This window comes from Eschrichtius robustus, chromosome 19, assembly GCF_028021215.1.
Source record: "Eschrichtius robustus isolate mEscRob2 chromosome 19, mEscRob2.pri, whole genome shotgun sequence".
In the NCBI taxonomy this organism is placed as follows: Eukaryota; Metazoa; Chordata; class Mammalia; order Artiodactyla; family Eschrichtiidae; genus Eschrichtius; species Eschrichtius robustus.
The window spans coordinates 66181278-66187436 of NC_090842.1; the positions used below are offsets into that span (position 1 = coordinate 66181278).

At 46.8% G+C, this 6159-nt stretch overlaps 1 pseudogene; it reads left to right on the top strand.

The window, feature by feature from the left end:
- The first annotated feature begins 2386 nt into the window (after positions 1-2386).
- Positions 2387-2876, top strand: LOC137753055 (small ribosomal subunit protein eS24 pseudogene; annotated as a pseudogene).
- Positions 2877-6159: the final 3283 nt, after the last annotated feature.

A 6159-nucleotide genomic window follows, 5' to 3' on the forward strand; every position in this document is an offset into this window, starting at 1 on the left:
CGACCATTTTTAAGTGAACAATTCAGTGGCATTCGGTACATTCCCAAAGTTGTGCAACCATCGCCTCTACCTAGTTCCAAGTCCCTGTGCCCAGATATTCGGTCAAACGTTCTTCTGGGTGTTTCTGTGAGGGTGTTTCTAAAAGAAATTAATGTTTAAATGGATGCACTTTGGGGACTTCCCTGGTGGTCCATTGGTTAAGACTCTGTGCTTCCACTGCAGGGGGTGCGGGTTTGATCCCTATTTGGGAGACTAAGTTTCTGCATGCCGAGTGGCGTGGCAGAAAAAAAAAAAAAAGATGCACTTTGTGTTAAGCAGATTGCTTCCTATGTGATGGATGGGCCTCATCTAATCAGTTGAAGCACAGAAAAATAGAAGAAAAAGCCCAGCCCCCCCTGGGCAAGAGATAATTCCCCAGCAGACTGCCTTCACCCTGGAACTGCAATATCAACTCTCCCGGGTCCCTAGTCAACTGGCACAGCCTAGAGATCTTGGACTTGCCAGCCTCCATAATCACGTGAGCTGATTGCTTATAATAAATCTTTTTCTGTGTATGTTACACATCTTATTGGTTCTATTTCCCTGAAGAACCCTGAGTAACAGAACACCCGGTGTAGTGCCCTCCTACACTGCACTAGGATTGATCTGTGGGACCCATAGCATATGGCAGAAGTGATGTACGTCACTTCCAAGATTCGGTTATACAAGACACTGTGGGTCTCATCTTGGTTGCTCTTTTATTTTCTCTCTCTCGGACTCTGGGGGAAAACATGTCATGAGCAGCCCCACGGCCCGCCCACAGGGCGGGGGACCAAGGCCTCCTGCCAGCAGCTGTGGGAGTGAGCTTGGGAGTCACTCCTCTGGCTCCCATCAGACCTTTGGACCCCACATCCCTGACCAAGAAACAGCCTGTATGAAAACTCACGGGAGTCCCTGCACCAGCACCACCCAGCGAAACCCCATTTAAACTTGTACAAACCAGTCTTAGCTTGTGGCTGTATGAAAACAATCTGCAGGCTGCATCTGGGTGAGGTTTTGGCCTCTGGTCTTGTTTAGGGAGATGGGCTCCTGGGACAACGGCTCTGAAGGGTTCATTCTAGTCCCAGCCTTTCTTGGGTCATGCCTGGCTCTGTCTCTGTCACCTCTGCAGTTGTCTTGGGGTTGTGCTTTTGTTTCTGTTGTGTGTACATGCTGTTTGTGTGTGCACATGTGCAAGGTGTTGTGTGTGTAAATTTCTCTGTGCATGCGCATCTCTGTTTCTGTATTTTTCTGTGTGTGTGTATGTGTGTCTGTGTGTGTCTGTGGTGTACTGGTGTGTTGAAGACTCTCAATATGTTTTTGTGTAGCTGTTTCTCTATGGGTTTCTATTTGTGTCTATGCAATTGTGTCCATCTGTGCTTTGGTGTATCTCTGTGTATTGGTGCCTGTCTATGGGTTTGCAGCTAAATGATTTGTGTGATGTCTTTCTGTTTCTTTTTTGCATGTCAATTTATGCATGGCTTTGTGTTTCTTCACAGAGAGGGATTGAGAGAGAGGAGTTACCCTCTCTCTTGCAGAGAGACTTGGTCAGGCTTGTGGTGAGGAAAGAAGAGGAACTGGTCCCAGCCTCGTGAAGGAGTCATGCTTCCTGGCTGTATGTTCTTGGGCAAGTTGCTTCACCTCACTGTGCCTCAGTTTTCTCATCTCTTAAATAAGGATAATAACGTTACCTACTTTATAGGGTTGTTGGGAGGATTCATGAGTTAATCCATGTAAAGTTTTCAGTAGAAGACCTCTAAATAGTAAGTGTTCTGTAAATGTTAACTATTAATGATAATAATGCATAGTGCTATATAATGTGTTTATATAATAAGTATATAATAAGTGTTTAAGCAGTAGCTATTTTAATGTTATATAATAAGTGCTTAAGCAGTAGCTATTTTAATGTTACGATCTCTCATATAATCTCTCTTTCCTCACCTTGTCCTCCGACAGGCACCAGACTCTGACTTCAGCCACGATTGGACAGAGGCCCAATGCTCCGTGAAAGTTGAGTGCCGGAGATGTAGTAGAAGGTTGCCTAGCAACAGAGGTGTTAGGGTAGATAGGAGCAAATCCCTCAGTGGTTCCCTAAGAGGAGGAATGTAGGCAGGATTGGACCTATTTGGGGCAAAATAGGAGGAGACTGACGAGGGCCACCCTGAGAGTCAGATTGAGGAATTTCTCAGTCCTGCTCCCCAAAGCTTCTGGACATGGTCCATGTCTTTCTCTTCTCTTCTGCTTCTCATCTTCTCTTCCTTCTTCTCCTTTTCTTCCTTCCCCTCTCCTCCTTCCCTCTCCCTCCTCCTTCTTCCTCCTCTTTTACTATTACTATTATTACTGATAATAATAACAGCTGTTCCTTCCTGGCTGCTTGAAGATCAGCCGCCATTATGAACGACACGGTAACTATCCGGACAAGGAAGTTCATGACCAACCGACTACTTCAGCGGAAACAAATGGTCATCGATGTCCTTCATCCTGGGAAGGCAACAGTACCTAAGACAGAAATTCGGGAAAAACTAGCCAAAATGTACAAGACCACACCAGATGTCATCTTTGTGTTCGGATTCCGAACCCATTTTGGTGGTGGCAAGACAACTGGCTTTGGCATGATTTACGATTCCTTGGATTATGCAAAGAAGAATGAGCCCAAACACAGGCTTGCAAGACATGGCCTGTATGAGAAGAAAAAGACCTCGAGAAAACAGCGAAAGGAACGCAAGAACAGAATGAAGAAAGTCAGGGGGACTGCAAAGGCCAATGTTGGTGCTGGCAAAAAGAAGGAATAAAGACTCTGCAGTGACTGTGTCTGTGGTGATTGTGCAGATTTTTCATGAGAGAGTTAATAAACTAAGACTTGTTACATAAAAAAAAAAAAAAAAAAAAAAAATAATAACAGCTAACGTTTGTTAAGTGCCTCGTCTGTGCCAGGCACTGTCCTGTGTTCTGCATGAACACACTTCAGCCTCACAACCCTAGGAGATGCTCCTACTATTATTCCATCTAACAGATGAGGAAATAAAAAGAAGCCAGCTGGGATTCTGGGGTGGCTGTTTCTCCCTGATAAGAACACAGAAGGCAAGGAGGGATGCTCTTTTACGCTCGAACGTGTTTGTGCCAGGACAAGATGCTTGGAGCTGCCCCAGCCATGATACGATCTGGAGGCAACAAGCCAAACATTAAAGATGTCAGAGTGGTAAAATAGAAAGGGCTTGGTCCTTATTGGCATGCCTCGAGTGTGTGTATAAAACCTTCCTGTTGGGCAAGACGATTAATTATCTTTATTGCTTAAGCCAGAGTTAGGTCATCGGTTCCTTGTAACTGAGCTCAGCCTAGCTGATAGAATTACCCTGACAAGGGACAGAACGTGGTAAGGCACCAAAGCCCATGGGTACAAGTAAAGAGGATGCCTCTGAAAATACTTTTTAATTTGCCACACTTACCTTTTGATAGCTTAGAGTCTTATTAGAGGAGAAGAGAGAATCAGGGGAAAGAAAAAAGCACAAGATGTCTCATTTCAGTACAGGGCATGTGAAGGGGCCAAAGTTGACTGGGGGACTGTGGTCTTCTCTAGGGCTCTGTAGCTGGACAGACCATATATCTCATCAATTACCTTGGAAGAAGGTAGACGCTCTGATATCCACTTTATCCCCCCAGGTGCCAATTTCCTTCCCTCATTCCAGCATCCCTCACCAGACTCTCTCTGTCTCCCTGGAGGAGCCCCTGGGATGGTGCCATAAGAGCAAGTGAATCTCCTTCCTCTTTATTGCCTGATTGACTGTAGTTCCTCAGGGAACATACTCCCTTTCTCAGCACCTAGAGGAAGGATAGTGGTACCAAGGATCCGCACCATCACCTTTAGCAGAACCTGTAGGTTGGTTCACTCGACCCCAGCCACAATTCTTACCTCCTTTGTACTTCTCTATTGTAGAAGCTGGAAAGTGGAAGACTAGAAAGATTAGAAGATGCAAGGTAAGAAACGGATTAGAAAAGATGCAAGGAAGGGAGGATCAGAATGGCTGAAGGGTGTTGCAAATTTCAATAGGATAGTGTATAAGCTTCCGACTGCTGCTGTAACAAATAGCCACAAACTTAATGACTTAAAGCAACATGGATTTATTATCTTACAGTTTCTGGAGGGCAGAAGCCCAAAGTGGGTCTCAAAGCACAGTGTTACAGGGCTGCGTTCCTTGCTGGAGGCTCGAGGGGAGAATTCATTCCTTGCCTTTTGCACTCTTTCTAGAGGCTGCTGCCATTCCTTGGCTCGTGGAAATCTAAAATCTTCTTTTGTTCTCACATCTCCTTCTCCGACTCTGACAGTCCTGCTTCTCTCTTATAAGGACTCTTGTGATTGCTTTGGGCCCTTCTGGATTATCCAGAATAAGAGTCTCATCACAGGATTCTTCACTCAAGACTTCCCTGGTGGCGCAGTGGTTAAGAATCCACCTGCCAGTGCAGGGCACACGGGTTCGAGCCCTGGTCTGGGAAGATCCCACATGCCACAGAGCAACTAAGCCCGTGCGCTACAACTACTGAGCCTGCGCTCTAAAGCCCGCAAGCCACAACTACTGAGCCCACGTGCCACAACTACTGAAGCCCACGTGCCTAGAGCCCATGCTCCGCAACAAGAGAAGCCACCTCAATGAGAAGCCCGTGCACCGCAATGAAGAGTAGCCCCTGCTCACTGCAACTAGAGAAAGCCCGCATGCAGCAACGAAGACCCAACGCAGCCAAAAATAATACATAAATAAAATAAATTAAAAAAAACAAAAAACATCTCAGGCAATGTGCATCAGATACTGTTATCTCGGTACTTCAGAGAGGAGCTAAAGCAGAGGATATGGGGGAAGCCCTGTCCCGGGAAGGCCCCATAGCGTCCTGCTAGGTTACAATAACTGAGCAAAGACTTGAAGGAAGTGAGAAAGTTAGTTATACCTTTATCTGGAGACAGAACATTTTAGAAAGAGGAAACAGCCAGCTCAAAGACCAAAGGCAGAAATGCATCTTGTGTGTTTGAGGAGTGACCTAGGAAGCCACTGTGCTTGGAGAAGTAGGAGATGAGGCTATAAGAAAAAAACAAAGAAGTGGGGAATGAGGCTTTTAAAGATACTTTTATTCATTCTAAGGACTTCGGGTTGTTCTTTTTCTCTGAGTAAAATAGGGAGCTGTTTCAGAGTTTGGGGCATTATCTGACTTAGGTTTTAAAATAAGGTTGCCCCAGGAATTCCCTGGCGGTCCAGTGGTTAGGACTCCATGCTTTCACTGCCGAGGGCCCGGGTTCAGTCCCTGGTAGGGGAACTAAGACCCCGCAAGCCACTCGGCCTGGCCAAAATTAATTAATTAATTAAAAAAAAATAGGGTTGCCTGATTAAATATAGGCTTCCCAGTTAATTTTTTATTAATTAATTAATTAATTAAATTTTGGTTGCGTTGGGTCTTTGTTGCTGCGCTCGGGCTTTCTTTTTTAGTTGTGGCGAGCGGGGGCTACTCTTCGTTGCGGTGCGCGGGCTTCTCGTTGCGGTGGCTTCTCGTTGCGGAGCCCGGGCTCTAGAGCGCAGGCTCAGTAGGTGTGGCTCGCGGGCTCAGTAGGTGTGGCTCGCGGGCTCTAGAGCGCAGGCTCAGTAGGTCTGGCTCGCGGGCTCTAGAGCGCAGGCTCAGTAGGTGTGGCTCGCGGGCTCTAGAGCGCAGGCTCAGTAGGTGTGGCTCGCGGGCTCAGTAGGTGTGGCTCGCGGGCTCTAGAGCGCAGGCTCAGTAGGTGTGGCTCGCGGGCTCTAGAGCGCAGGCTCAGTAGGTGTGGCTCGCGGGCTCTAGAGCGCAGGCTCAGTAGGTCTGGCTCGCGGGCTCTAGAGCGCAGGCTCAGTAGGTGTGGCTCGCGGGCTCTAGAGCGCAGGCTCAGTAGTTGTGCACGGGCTTAGTTGCTACGCGGCATGTGGGATCTTCCCAGACCAGGGCTTGAACCCATGTCTGCTTCATTGGCAGGTGGATTCTTAACCAGTGCGCCACCAGGGAAGACCCCGCCGGTTAATTTCGAATTTCAGGTAAACAATGAATTTTTTTTAGTATAAATATCTACCTAAAACTACAAGGGACGTACTTATACCAAAATTTTGTTGTTGTTGATCTGAAATGTAAGTTTAA